Consider the following 15,782-nt stretch of genomic DNA (forward strand, 5'->3'; position numbering starts at 1 on the left):
TTGAGTGCTTGCTAAGAGCTGACGCACAGTTTGTGGGGACTTGGGCTTCTGACTCAGGCCAAGGAGCCTGGGCTGGCCTGACCTTGGCCCTTGCACACTCCCTGGATATCTGTGCCACCCTACGTTGTTGGATAAATGCAGTGAAACTGTTCTCTGACTCCATATCTGCCATTTCTTGACTAGGAGACAATGACGTTTCTTAGGACATAGAGCAAAGCCAAGCTGGGAGGACTCCAAGGTAACTGGGGGTGTCTGTAGTGCAGAACCAGAGCAAGGAAAGAGCAGCCAAGAGAAGCTGGGGAGGCAGCATGGCAGTGGCATTCTGCGTCAGAGGGGCAGCGACTCACTCCCGTTCAGTGAAAAGTCAGGATTCAGCAGGTACTGAATACTGACTCTTCCTTTGCCCCTTCTCAGTGGCTCACATGCTAATACACTTTATGTGGCTGAATAAAAGAGTCTCTGCCTACACAGTCTCTGTCTAGAATGACAGGACCTAGCACTTCAACTTCACAGTCTTAGGGGTGAATGGTGACTCCACACGTGTTTATTGAATACATATATTGTGTTGAAAGGAATTAAAAATATGTAGTATGAATGGAGTTCCTACCACATGCCAGATGGTGTTGGGCACTTTACTACTGTGTGGCATCTAATCCTCACAAAACCTTCTAAGGAGGTGCTGTTATCACCTCTACCTCAGACATGCGGAAACTAGACTTGGCCTGGGGTGACTCTCCCCGGGCTATGTGGGTAGAGCAGCAGAATGAGACTCAAACTCAGGTCTGTGCTACTCCAGGGTCCTATATTTCATGTGGCCTGACAGCCTCTCAGTCATAGATGATGGTGGCTTTGAGGAATCAGAGGGCACGATGGCTTCAGGAGGGCATTTAAGCAGGGCAGTTCTTGAAAATGGGTAGAACTCAGATAAGCAGAGAAGAAAGGAGGTAAATTCCAGGTAGGATGTAACAGCAGGGACAAACACATGTAACTGGTTTGATGGATGGAGAATGAACAAGTTTGGTCAGAATCAAGCAGTGTTTCTAGCAGGGGCACTGCTGGCGTCAGGATGGGACAACTGCCTGGGACTGTCCTGGGCATCAGAGGGCAATTTGCATGCTTGGACCCTGCCCACCAAATGCCAGTTGCCACCCCCATCCTTGGGACAACCAAAAGGCTTCCATGCATTTCCAAACACCCTCTGGGGCACCTCTGGTTGAGAACCACTAGAGCAGATGAGAGTTGGAAATCAGGGTGAGATTTGGGAACAGACTAAAGAAGGCCTTGGAAGCCAGAGGAACAAGCTTGGCCTTGATCCTTAAGAAGATGGGAAATCACTGAAAGTTTATGGGCAAGGAAGAGTGTTGGGGGAAGTACAGGGGAGGAACTGGTGTGGAGGAGAAATTGGGGAAGGGGAGACCTCATATTCAAATGAGAGAAGGCTGTCAAGATAGCTGAGAATACCTGTGAGTCACCTGCTGCCTTTCCTACTGTGGTCAGTCTTGTACGCATATGGGAAAGGGTCTAACACCACAACCAGAAGGGGTGATAACAAGACAGATGTGAAGGATGATCTCTAATCCACCTCCAGAGGAATCAGGAGCTCTGTGCTCAAGGTACTAGGGATCAAGACTATATAATAAAGAGATACCCTACTCTGATATTGTTAACGAAGGGAAAATAAGAAAGGGAATGAGGGAAACTAGAAGAAAGTTGGCTGGCGAAGGGGTGGCTGGCAAAGATTATTTCTTCTGTGTTTTACTCAGATCTATTTAAACTATCTCTGAGCCTGCATCCCTTTATCCAAGAGGTCATCAAACTTTATCTTGTAAACTTCACCCCAGAATTAATTTACAAATAAGGAACATGCTGTACCAGACGTGTGTACTTGATACAGTGATTACAGGGATCTCATGTCCACACTAACGGGTCCTCAGAAAACTTAGCCCTTTATCGCCAGGCAGAGAAAATTGCAGGCTCTGTGAGGTAGAGGAAGAAGCCCTCTGAGATACATGCATGAGATGCCTGGGCCAGATTGGAGAGGTCTGAGGAGATAGCTGTCTTGATATGTGTCCTGAAAGGGGGAAGTTCCACTGGGGAGTGAAAAGTAAAACCCAAACCCCTGGTTGTCACTTGGGACCACCGGGCATCACACTTTAGCCTGGAAAAGATGCTGCAATTGCTTGCATTCCAGTTATCAGACAGCTTCAAGAATGATATGTAGTTTTGTTTATAAGGAAAAATACCAAGCCTCTGAGAAATTTCCCAGAACAATGATTGTAACTCATGACAAGACAGAGCATGTAACATTTTTCTGGCGCCTTGGTCTTGATTGCTGATGTAGAACCTTATGGGATTTTCTTTGTCCTCCTCTGAGGAAGTTATACTTTTTTCACCAATAATACTGATTTTAAAAAGTGAAACTTCATGGCTCTTTGGGGAGAATTCAAAGGAATCTTAACCTGAGATCAGTGTTCTAAAGAACCTCCTCTGCTCTATTTCAGCTGGGCTGTAAATCATTACTTCCCATGCAGAGTGGGGGCTGATTTTGCAGTGTGTTATCACACCGATACTGGATTTTAACTCAGGGGATGGGGTGAAGTGATCCTGATTTAATAAAATTTAAAATTTTCCCAAGTTCTACCAACACCCACCACAATATGATAACAGAGCAAATTTTGCTATGTATTTATTGAGGAATACCACCCAGGGATATATTCCATACTTTCATCAGTTCTGAAAATTGCTGGTCATTATCTTTTCAAATACTGACTTTGCCTTGTTCTTTCTTTCCTTTACTCTGACTCTACCTAAACGCGTGTTTATCTACTAACTCTATCTTCCATATCTCTTAATCTCTCTTTCATATTTTTCATTTTTAAATGTGTCTCTGTGTTTCATTCTGGATAATATCTACTAACTTAACTTCCAGTTCTCAAATTCTTTCTTTAGCTTTTTCTAACCTTTTGTTAAAAGATCTGAGTTTAGAGGAGAACTCTGTGAAGATGGTGCAGTAGGAAATGCCAGGAATCTATCTCTTTACCAACAATTGTACTGCAGAATCTGTCTGGCATACAGTTTTGGAATCTGGAATCTGTTGAAGGCTTACAACTTCCAGGGGAAGACTTAGATCATAAATTGTGGTTAATTTTGGTCAATTTCAGCTCTTAGCACAGTAGCTGCTTACCCATCACCCACCCCCAGCCACATGTCAGGCAGTGTGTCTGTGTTCCTGGAACAGCCTGCACACTTCTTGGAGGAGGGAGGGAGGGCAAAAAGACTTTGTTCTCCTGTCCTCCAAGTATCAGGATCTGTACCAAATGTGATCACTGATTGTTGCTTTTGATCACAGAGATGCAGTCAAAGAGGCATGCAGCCATTGTTTTTGCACCTCTTCCCACTGTTGGGAGCTCTTTCCCCTCTGGCCAAAGTGACTTCCAGGGGATTTAAAAGTCTGCCATCTCTTTTTTCTCCAGTTTATTTTTTTCTTTCTCCCCCTTTTGGGAATCAGACATTAAAGAGTAGAACACTCAAAAAACAACTGCATTTACAGGGAAAATTTAGAAGTGACCAGGCATCCTAGGGAAAGGCTCAGAAAAGACCTGAGAAGACCTTAAGTGTACAATTCAGCCTGATTTTCTACATAGCTATGGCCTACAACAATTTAAAAAATGAACAAATAAACAAAAACAGTAACAAAAAGCAGCAAACTCTGGGGAAGGGGGAGATTCTACTTTCCAGAGTTCCCACATTATTAGATTCAAATGTCCATTGTTCAACAAAAAATTATAAGGTACACAAAGAAACAAGAAAGTATGACCCATTCAAAGGAAAAAATAATTCAGCAGACTCTGTCCCTGAGAAAGACTTAATGGCAGATATAATAGACAAAAACTTTAAAACAGCCATCTTAAAGATGCTCCAAAAGCTAAAGGAAGATGTGGAGAAAGTGAAGAAAACGATGTGTGAACAAAATGTGTATATCAGTAAAGAGATAAGAAATGCTCAAGAGATAGAAAACCTAAAAATAAACCAAAAAGAATTCTGGAGCAAAAAGTACAATAACTGAAATGAAAAATTCACTAGAGATTCAAAGCCAGATTGAGTAGTCAAAAGAAAGAATCCACAGGGCTTCCCTGGTGGCATAGTGGTTAAGAATCTGTCTGCCAATGCAGGGGTCATGGGTTTGAGCCCTGGTCCAGGAAGATCCCACATGCCGCAGAGCAGCTAAGCCCATCTGCCACAACTACTGAGCCTGCACTCTAGAGCCCACGAGCCACAACTACTGAAGCTCGCGTGCCACAACTACTGAAGCTTGTGTGCCTAGAGTCCGTGCTCCACAACAAGAGACGTCCCTGCTCACCGCAACTAAAGAAAGCCCGCGCGCAGCAATGAAGACCCAACACAGGCAAAAACAATATAAATAAACAAATAAATTTATTAAAAAAATAAAGAAAGAGAGAATCCACAACCTTGAAGATGAGACAATGGAAATCATTGAATCTGAGGAACAGAAGAATAAAGATCAAAGAAAAGTGAACAGAGACTAAGGGACCTTTGGAACACCGTAAAGTGGATTAGCATACGCACTGTAGGAGTCCTAGAAAGAGAAGGGAGAGAATATTTTTAAAAATAATGGCTGAAAACTCCCCAAATTCAATTGAAAACATAAATATAAACATCCAAGAAGCTTAATAAACTTCAAGTAAGATGAGCTCAAAGAGACCCATGCTGAGACACACTATAATTAAAGTTTTAAAAGTCAAAGACAAATAGAAAATCTTAAAAGCAGTGAGAGAGAAGTGAATCATCATATATGAGGAAGTAAGTAAAATTGTGAGCAGATTTCTCATCAGAAACATTGGAGGCCAGAAGACAGTAAGCCAATATATTCAAAGTGCTAAATGAAAAAACTGTCAACCAAGAACCCTATATCCAGTAAAACTGTCTTTCAAAAGTGAGGGAGAAATTAAGGTATTTCCAGATAAACAGAAGCTGAGGGTGTTCATGACCACCAGACACAACCTACAAGAAATGCTCAAAGGAGTCCTGCAAAGTGAAGTCAAAGGACACTAGACAGTAACTTGAGCAGTATGGAGAAATAAAGATCTCAATAAAGGTAAATACAGGGGCAATTATAAAAGCAAGTATTATTGTAAAAATGGTTTTTAACTGAACTTTTTGTTTTCTAAATGATTTAAGAGACTAGTACATTTAAAGAATAAAACTATTACTAGTGTAAAAAAGCTAGTACTACTGTAACTTTTGTTTATAACTCCAAATCTTTTTTTCCACACAATTTAAAAGACCAATGCATTTAAAATAATTATTAGTTTGTGTTTTGAGGCACACATATATAAAGATGTAATTTTGTGACATCAACTGCACATTAGCCCAATTAGATGTAACAGGCATGTAGAACATTCTACTCAACAAACACAGTATATACATTCTTCTCAAGTGTACATTGGACATATTCCAGGATAGACCATGTGTTAGGCCACAAATTAAGCCTCAGTAGATTTTAAAAGATATATATTATACAAAGTATCTTTTGTAATCACAATTTTATGAAGTTAGAAAACAGTAACAAAAGGAAAAATGGAAAATAAACAAAATTCTGGAAATTAAACAACACACTTTTAAATAACCAATGAATCAAAGAAGAAATCACAAGGGAAATTAGAAAATACTTAAAGATGAATGAAAATGAAAACACAACATACTAAAACTTACGGGAAAACGGGAAAGTTCCTAATGGGGATGTTTATAGATATAAACATTTACATTAAAAAAGAAAGATCTCAAATCCACAGCTTAACTTTACAACTTAAGGAAATTAAAAAAGAAGAACAAATTAAACCTAAAGCTAGCAGAAGGAAGGAAATAATAAAAATTGGAGCAAATATAAATTAAATATAGATAATAGAAAACAGTAGAGGAAACAATGAAACCAAAAGTTGATTCTTTGAAAAAAATCAACAAAACTGACAAACCATTAGATAGATGGATCAAGAAAAAAGAGAAAACTCAAATTACTAAAATCAGAAATGAAAGTTGGGACATTATTACCAATTCTATAGAAATAAAAAGGATTGGAAGAGAGTAATATGAACAATTGCATGCCAACAAATTGGCATAATCTAAATGCAATGAGCAAATTCCTAGAAACACAAAACATACCAACACTAAATCAGGAAGAAATAGAAAAATCTGATTAGGTATATAACTAGTAAGAGTACTGAATCGGTAACCAAAAATCTCCCAACAAATAAAAGTCAGTGACTTGATGGTTTCACTAGTGAATTCTACCAAACATATAAAAAGGAACTATACCAATTTTTCTCAAACTTTTCCCAAAAAAATTGAAAAGGAGGGAACACTTCCTAACTCATTCTGAGACCAGCATTACCTTGATACCAAAGCCAAACAAAGACACTACAAGAAAAGAAAACTACAGACCAATATCCCTTATGAACATTGATGCAAAAATCCTCAACAAAATACAGCAAACAGAATTCAGCAGCATATTAAAAGGATTATACACCATGACCAAACAAGTGGGATTTGTTCCAAGTGGGATTCATTCCAAATGGGACTGCAAGGATGGTTAAACATAAATTAATGACAATGTAATATGTCACACCAACAGAATGAAAGAAAAAACTCAAGTAATCATCACAATTGATGTAGGAAAAGCATTTGATAAAATTCAACATGCTTTCATTATAAAAACACTCAAAAAACTAGGACTAGAAGGAAACTATCTCCACATCATAAAAGCCATATATGAAAAACCCACAGCCAACATCGTACTAAATTGGTGAAAAACTGAAAGCTTTTTTTCTAAGATCAGGAACAAGGCACGAATGCTTGCTTTCATGACTTCTATTTAACATAGTACTGGAACTTTTAGCCAGAGCAATTAGGCAAGATAAAGAAATAAAAGGAATCCAAACTGGAAAAGAAGTAAAATTACCTATGTTTGTGGGTGATATGATCTTATATGTAGAAAACCCTAAAGATTTCACCAAAAAAACTGTTAGAACTAATAAATGACTTCGACAAAGTAGCAGGATACAAAGTCAACACACAAAAATCAGTAACATTTCTATACATGAACAATGAACAATCTGAAAAGGGAGTTACAAAAACAATTTTATTTACAACAGTATCAAAAAGAATAAAATACTTAGGAATTAGCTTAACCAAGGATGTAAAACACTTGTACAATGAAAACTACAAAATACTGCTGAAAGTTAAAGAGTGCATAAACAAATAGAAACACATCCCATGTTCATGGATTGGAAAACTTAATATTATTAAAATGTCAATACTACCCAAAGTGATCCACAGATTCAATGTAATCTCTATTAATATCCCAATGACACTTTTTGCAGGAATAGAAAAACCCATCTTAAAATTCGTATAGAAGCTCAAGGGACCCCTGGATAGCCAAAACAATCTTTGAGAAGAAGAACACAATCAGAGGACTCACACTTCTCAATTTCAAAAATTACTACCAAACTACAGTAATCAAAATATTGTGGTATTGGAATAAAGACATTGATAAAGATCAATAGAATAGAATAGAAAGCCAATAAATAAACACTTGTATATATGGCCAAGTGATTTTTTGACAAGGGTGCCAAGACTGTCATTTAATGGGGAAATGACAGTCTTTTCAACAAACAGTGCTGGGAAAACTGGATATCCACATGCAAAAGAATGAAGTTGGATCCCTACCTTAAAACCATATACAAAAATTAACTCAAAATGGATCAAGGACCTAAATGTAAGCTCTAAAGCAATAAAACTCTTAGAAGAAAGCATAGGACAAAAGATTCATGACATTGGGTTTGGCAACCAATTTTTGGATATGATAACATATCCACGGGAACAAAAGGAAAAATAGACAAATTGGACTTTATGAAAACTAAAAATTTTGTGCATCAAAAAACACCATCAACACAGCCTAAAGGCAACCCACAGAACGGGAGAAAATATTTGCAAATCATATATCTAACTGGTAATTGATTTATATCTGGAACATATAGAGAACTCCTAAAATTCAAAACAAAAAACAAACAATCCAGTTTTAAAATGGGAAAAGGTCTTGAATAGATATTTCACCAAAGAAGATATACAAATAACCAATATACACATTAAAAGATGCTCAACATCACTAATCATTAGGGAAATGTAAATCAAAACTACAATGAGATACCACCTTACACCCATTAGGATGGCTACTTTTAAAAGAACAGAAAACAACAAATGTTGGTGAAGATATGATGATGTTGGAATACTTGTACACTATTAGTGGGAATGGAAAATGGTATAGCTGCTGTGGGAAACAATGGTGGTTCCTCAAAGATTTAAAGATAGAATTACCATATGATTCAGTAATTCCACTTCTGGATATTTACCCAAAAGAATTGAAAACTGGATCTTGACAAGATATTTGTACACTCATGTTCATAGCAGCATTGTTCACAATAGCTCAAATGTAGAAGCAACCCAACTGTCCATAGACAGATGATGAGCAAAATGTGGTATATACATACAATGGAATATTATCTAGCCTTGAAAAAGAAGGAAATTCTGCAATGTGTGACAACATGTATGAATCTTGAGATCATTATGCTAAGTGAAATAAGCCAGTCACAGAAGGACAAATACTGTATGGTTCCACTTATATAAGATACTTAGAGTAGTTAAATTGATAGAGACAGAAAGTAGAATGGTGGTTGCCAGGAGCTGGGGAAAGGGGAGAATGGGGAGTTATTGTTTAATGAGTTTCAGTTTTACAAGATGAAAAGAGTTATTGGGATGGATGCTGGTGATGGCTTCACAAGAATGTCAATCTATTCAAACCACTGAACGGTACACTTAAAAATGGTTAAGATAGTGAACTTTATGTTATGTGTATATACCATAATAAACTTTTTTAAAAGGAAGGAAATGTTGATACTATGACATGGGTGAATCTTGAAGACATTATGCTAAGTGATTTAAGCCATACACAAAAGGGAAAATACTGTACGGTTTCACTCATGTGAGGTACCTAGAGTATTCAAATCCATAGAGACACAAAGTAGAATGTTGGTTGCCAGGGTCTGGGGAGGAGGGAATGGGGAGTTAGTATTTAAAGGGTACAGAGTTTCAGTTTGGGAAGATGGAAATGTTCGGGAGATGGATGGTGGTTATGGCTACCCAGCAATAAGAATATATTTAATGCCACTGAATTGTACACTTAAAAATGACTTAAATGGTAAGTTTCATGTTATGTTATATTTTACCAAAATAAAAAACAAGTTAAAAAAAGATAAGAGTTTTAAATTTTGATGATTCTTTTAAAAATTATTCCTAGAAGTTCTATTTGGTTCTATTTCAAATTTTCTGTCACTTTTTATAGATTCTTATTCTCTGCAGATATTTTTTAAGCTTTAAATATCTTTTAACACCATAAATTACAGTTATTTTGTAATCTATGTCTTATGTTTCTAATACCGGACTTTTTTGTAGGTCTGTTTCTGCTGTCTATTGTTTCCGCTGGATCTCACCATGGTGCCTTTTTCCTTATGGGCTTGGTTATTTTTTATTGCATGCTGCTCATTTTCCTTGAAAAAGTATTTGTGGGACGAAATGTTTTCTTTCAGGATTTGCATTTGTTTCTGCAAGTTGTCTGGGGTCACTCCCACCAAGGCCACTTTAAACCAAACTCACATTTGAGCTTACTTTGGGACCCTCCTAGAAATGTGAACTTGGGTTACAAATCTCCATAAAGGCCAACTTATGATTACAAATTTTTAGGGGATTCCCTCCTCCCATTCTGCTCAGTGTCTCAGCAACTCTCCTTTAGTTCCCTGATTCATCTTTTTTTCTAAGAGTATAGCTTTTCAGGTTCATAGAATATTGTGGGAGATTCTCCTATTACACTTTTGACTTTTGCCCCCGCACCATCAAGAGGCCAATCAAAGTGCAGATTTGCTTAGATCAACAAATGCACTTGGACAGAAATAGAGACACAGATGTAGAGAACAAACGTACGGACACCAAGAGGGGAAAGTAGGGGGTTGGTGGAGGGATGAATTGGGAGATTGGGATTGACATATATACATTAGTATGTATAAAATAGATAACTAATAAGAAACTGCTGTATAGCACAGGGAACAACTTCACTTTGCTGTACAGTAGAAACTAACACAACATTGTAAAACAACTATACCTCAACTAACTAACTAACTAACTAACTAACTAAATAAATAAATAAATAAATAAACAAAAACAAATGTCCTTGGAGCAAAAGCAGCTCCAGTACTGCTCTTACCGCTCTAGGGATCCCTCTTTCCCTTAGATTTTTGTCCTGTTACTTTACTACTAGATTCTTTACTACCAGATTGAAACATATGGAATTATTATCAGTTGGCCATTTTTGGCTGTCAAAAGGCAAATCTAATAAATCTAATATTTAGCCAGCCTTTGGATATTTCTTCTATTTTTATCTAGCATTTTAAATTGTTTTCAGCAGGAGGGTTGGCCAAGTAATCTTGTCTGCCAAATTCCCAGAAATGGAGTCTATCTTTCAGCTGTCCCTGATGATGGCTGTGGGAAGACTTCCCTTTCCAAAGCCAGCTCATTCATGTGTAATCTCTGGAAACTTTCTCCTACAGATTATCTCCTTATCTCGGGTGATCACAATTTCTCTCTTTTAGCTAATTCCTTCTCATCTGCCTTTTTTGGTTAAAGTTTATGTTTCTCTCTTTACTAGAAAACATTTTAAGCAAGTGGGAATGACCTTCTCTTTCTCACAATTTACCTTCTATTTACCAGAGAGAGTAAAGCAGGAAAAAGAAAGATGATGAAAAACCAGAAATAAATGAAAAGGAAACACAGTTGAAAGGCAAAAGGGTGTTGTGAAAGGCTAATGTGAATGACAGTCCAGGATTGCAGCCACGTTGTTGGCTGACCACAGCCGGTTTCATTTGGAGCAGAAAGATAGAGAGCCACAGGAAAAAGATATCCAAAAAAGAAACAAAACTGATAGATTATTGGATGTGTTTAAATGTTTTGAGAGGAGAATGTATCAGAAGTGATGCTAGTGAATAACTAAGCAAAACAAAATAATAATGACAACATACATATACACACATCTAAAACAAAGAAACAAACAGAAAAATAAAGCCATTATTAACTCTGGGAAAACGAAAAGCTGTAAGTAAAGGAAAGATGGTCATAGTCATTGGGTGCATGGCTCATCTATAGATAATATTTACAAAGCCATGACTTTATGAATATGGAAAATTGGTTTATTGTGAAAAAACTATATTAAGAGATGTGGAATATACGTGTGGGTGAGGGGTGGTGTAAGAGACTTAAATTCTTGTTTTCCATTTGGGGAAGTGAATAGGTAGTATCTAAACCTAAAAAATAAAAAGATACTAGTATAAGCATGTCATTTAGAAATACGGTACTGTGAAAAAGTCAGAAAAAATAGCTAAAAGAGATAAAAGTGGCTTTGTCTGAGGATATGGAAACAAGAGTGTGGCAAGAAACTGCTGCTTTTAAATTTTAAGTCTTCTAGTATTATATGATTTTTAAATATATGCTTTTATTACTAAGATAAAAAATAAAAATTAATTAAAAATATAAATATTAGAAATAAAGGTGAAATTGGCTTTATATGCAGTTGTAATTGATTGGACATCTTGAAAACTCAAGAGACTAAAAAAATAGTATTGGTAAGAAAATTAAGTGAGCTTGCTGGATACAAGGTAGATATATAAAAATCAGTAGGCTTTCTTCATATTAACAAAATTTAGTTAGAAATGAAAATAGAAAGATCCTACTCATGTTTGTGACAAAAATTCAACAATATTCATAGAAATAAATCTAGCAAAAAGGAAATAACACCTATTGAAGAAAATTATATAACTTTATTAAATAAAGTAAAACAATGAGGGAGAGACATACTGTGTTCCTAGATATAAACACAAATTTGTATAAAAACAAAAATAAAATATAGTTCTAAATGGAATTCCAATGTTATATGTTGGGGTTGAACAAATATTTATATGTTGGGGTAATATGAAAGAATAAAGTCTGAGAATAACTCAGAACATTTTATAAGAGAATGGTGGCAGGGCAGTGGTTTGCCTCCCCAGATTTTTACAACTCACTTTAAAACTGCTTTAACAATTGGCATAAAAATAATCACATAAATCAGAAACAAATGAAACAAAATAAAGTCCATAAATATTAACATTTTTATTGGCTTTACATTGTTTCACTTATTATAGACATGTATTGCTTCATAATTTTAAAAATCTAATAAAGATAAATAAAAATCTAATGAAGTATTTCTATTTAAATGTGTTTTTAATATCTTTTTAGAAAAACAATGGTATTTTTGTCAGATGACTTTTTCTTTTTCTGCATGTCTTACTTCATTTTAAAATTCCAAGGATTATTGTCAAGTATCCAATAACAGAAGTATATTGAGAAAAATGTGTATGTCCCTCTTCAAGACCCAGTCCCAGTTCCTTCCCCAGAGGAATTTTAGAGTGTACCCTCTCCATTGATTATTAAGATCTCTTTGCATGCTTTCAGATAGCACAGTCAGTTTTTGGTCCACACTACCATGCAAAGTGAGGACCACTATATGTGTATTTAAGTACTTGTCTTTTAAAAACTAAAATGGAATAATTCTGTACTTATTGTTTTAAAAAAATCCTTTTAAAATATCAAATTTAAAAGAAGTATAGATTGTAAAAAATATTTTCTTGTTGCTTTATTCATTCACTTGTGTGTACATTCAACAAAAACGTTTTTTTAGTCAATATAACAATTTATTGTTAAATAATTCTACTTTAAATAACTCTGGGCAATTAGTTTTTATGGATGAGTATCTTATGGAGTTTTTTTAATTGAAGTATAGTTAATGTACAATATTATATAAGTTACAGGTGTGAAATATAGTGATTCATAAACTTTAGAGGTTATACTCCATTTATAGTTACTATAAAATATTGGCTATATTCCCCATGTTGTACAATATATCTTTGTAGCTTATTTTATAACTAATAGTTTACTTCTTAATCTTCTACCCCTATATTGCTCCTCCCCCTTTCCCTCTCCCTACTGGTAATCACTAGTTTGTTCTCTATATCTGTGAGTCTGAAAGTATAGATTATTAAAACTAATGAACATTGGGGTGCATGTGTCTTTTATATACAGTAGCCAGGGCATGGAAGCAACCTAAATGTCCATTAACAGATTAATGGATTAAGAAGATATGGTACATATATATATAATGGAATATTACTCAGCCATAAAAAGGAACGAAATTGGGTCATTTGTAAAGACATGGATGGACCTAGAGTCTGTCATACAGAGTGAAGTAAGTCAGAAAAACAAATACCGTATGTTAACACATATATGTTGAATCTAGAAAAATGGTACAGATGAACCTATTTCCAGGGCAGGATTAGAGATGCAGACACAGAGAACAGATGTGTGGACATGTGGGGGGGAAGGGGGGGTGGGATGAAATGGGAGATTAGGATTGACATATATACACTACCATGTGTAAAACAGATAGCTGAACCTGCTGCATAGAGCAGGGAGCTCAGCTTGGCTCTGTGGTGACCTAGATGGGTGGGATGTGGGGGTGAGGGAGGTCCAAGAGGAAGGCAGTATATGTATACATATAGCTGATTCACTTCGTTGTACAGCAGAAACTAACACAACATTGTAAAGCAACTATACCCAATTAAATTAAAAAAAGTAAATGTTCTTCATTGCAAATCCAGTATCTCCACCTCACCTCCAATCTCATTTTTCTTGCCAGAGTAATATAAATAGTTTTGTGAGGACCATTTTAATTTTTTGTTTTATAATACATTTTTTTTTTGCACTTGCACAAAAGGGTCATAATAAAGGTGTTGTTTTGAGGCTCTATGTCTTGCATTTAAGAATAGATCTTTGGTCTCTTTCCACTTCTGGATATCTAGAGCCACCTCCTTTTTGAGAAAAGCTGCATGATATTTCATAGTAGGAATATACCATCATTTACTTTGCAAGTCCCATCCTGACATGTTTAAATTTCTCCAATTTTAGCTATTACCAACAATGCTGTAGAGAATGTTCCTGAATGCATGGCCCTGTTCATGGCATAAGGATTTAGATCAGTTATATTCTTAACTGTGAGATTGTTTGTCCAGAGAGTGGTCCATTGACGGGCACCACTCAATGCCCTCCACAACACAGTCCACGTTCCACGATCCCACCAAAAGTGTGTGATGGATCTCTTTCTCCCACACTCTAACCCACATTATCAATCTTAACAAAATTTTTGCCATTCTGATAGATTTTAAAACGTCCTCTTGTTAGAATTTGCATTTCCATGTGCAACGCTTAATGACTTACTAAACTTTGTAGTTCTTCTGTGGATTGTTTTTAAATATATTTTGCTTATTTATTTTTACTAGGATGTTCCCTTTTCTTTTAGAAATTTTTAGAAATTTATATAATTTGTAACTTGAACACTGTTTTTTATACATATTACAAATATTTTTTCCCTAATTCTCTCTCATCAATAAGCTTTGCAAATGATGTCATTAATGTACAGAAGTTTTAAAAATTATGGATAGTAGTTAAATCTGTTAGTGTTTTCTTTTATGGCTAATGGATTTGGGATCCTGCTTAGAAAAACTTTTTGCATATCAAATTTGAAGATATGTCCTTATATATATATTTTTAATACTTCCATAATTTTATTTTTTGGCATTTGATTCATTAATCCAGTTGGATTCTATTTTTGTAAATAGTGATATATTAAGGATCTATGTAATTTATTTTAATACTAATTAGTCATCCTATCTTCATTTATGGGACTAGAACATTCTAGTCTGTCTCTGTTGGTTTGAAATGACACCTCCATCATGTACTACATTCCTAAATAATCATGAGTCTGTTCCAAGACTTGCTGTTCTTTTCCATCCATCTACTTGTCTATTCTGGTACCAGTACCACAATATTTTAATTACTCTAACTTTATAGACTATTTTGATATCTAGACTTTTCCTTTTTGTTATTTTTTAAACACTTATGGCTATACTATCAGATATTTTTAAAATAGAATCATTTTGAAAATTTCAAGGAATCCTTTAGGATTTTGGTTGGGATTTTTTTCAGTTTGTGTATCATTTCAGGGAAACTTTATAAAATTGAGCATTTCCAATGAAAATTATGGAGTTATTCAGGCTTTTAAAAATGTTCTTTAATAAATATATATTTATTTTTTCACACAGAATTTATAATTTTTTTCCTATGGGGGTTTAAAAAATATTATTTCATGTTCTTTTAAATGGCATTTTCCCTCTATTATAATTATAAAGGTTATTGCTGAAGTGTAGGAAGTCAATGACTTTTTGTATTGTGGGGTTGGGAGGGAGAGTTGCTGGGGAAAGAAAGGGATGGCACTAAAATCTACTTCCTCACTTGTTTTCATGGAAGCACTTGGACCTCATCTTCCTCACCATCATTTTTTTTCAAAATATGGTGAGTCATGTATACTACTTATAATTCTTCCATTCTTCAAATTTTGTTTTATTACTCATTTCTTATTTCAGTGATTCATAACTAGAGATGGGGTAGATACACCTTCCTGGGAGGGATATCAATATACCTCAGGGGCTTTAAAATGTATTAAGAACTTTTTTATACATACAAAGAATAAGTATAATGTCTATCTAAGGAATAAAAAATAATATAATAAACCC

This window comes from Eubalaena glacialis, chromosome 2, assembly GCF_028564815.1.
Source record: "Eubalaena glacialis isolate mEubGla1 chromosome 2, mEubGla1.1.hap2.+ XY, whole genome shotgun sequence".
In the NCBI taxonomy this organism is placed as follows: Eukaryota; Metazoa; Chordata; class Mammalia; order Artiodactyla; family Balaenidae; genus Eubalaena; species Eubalaena glacialis.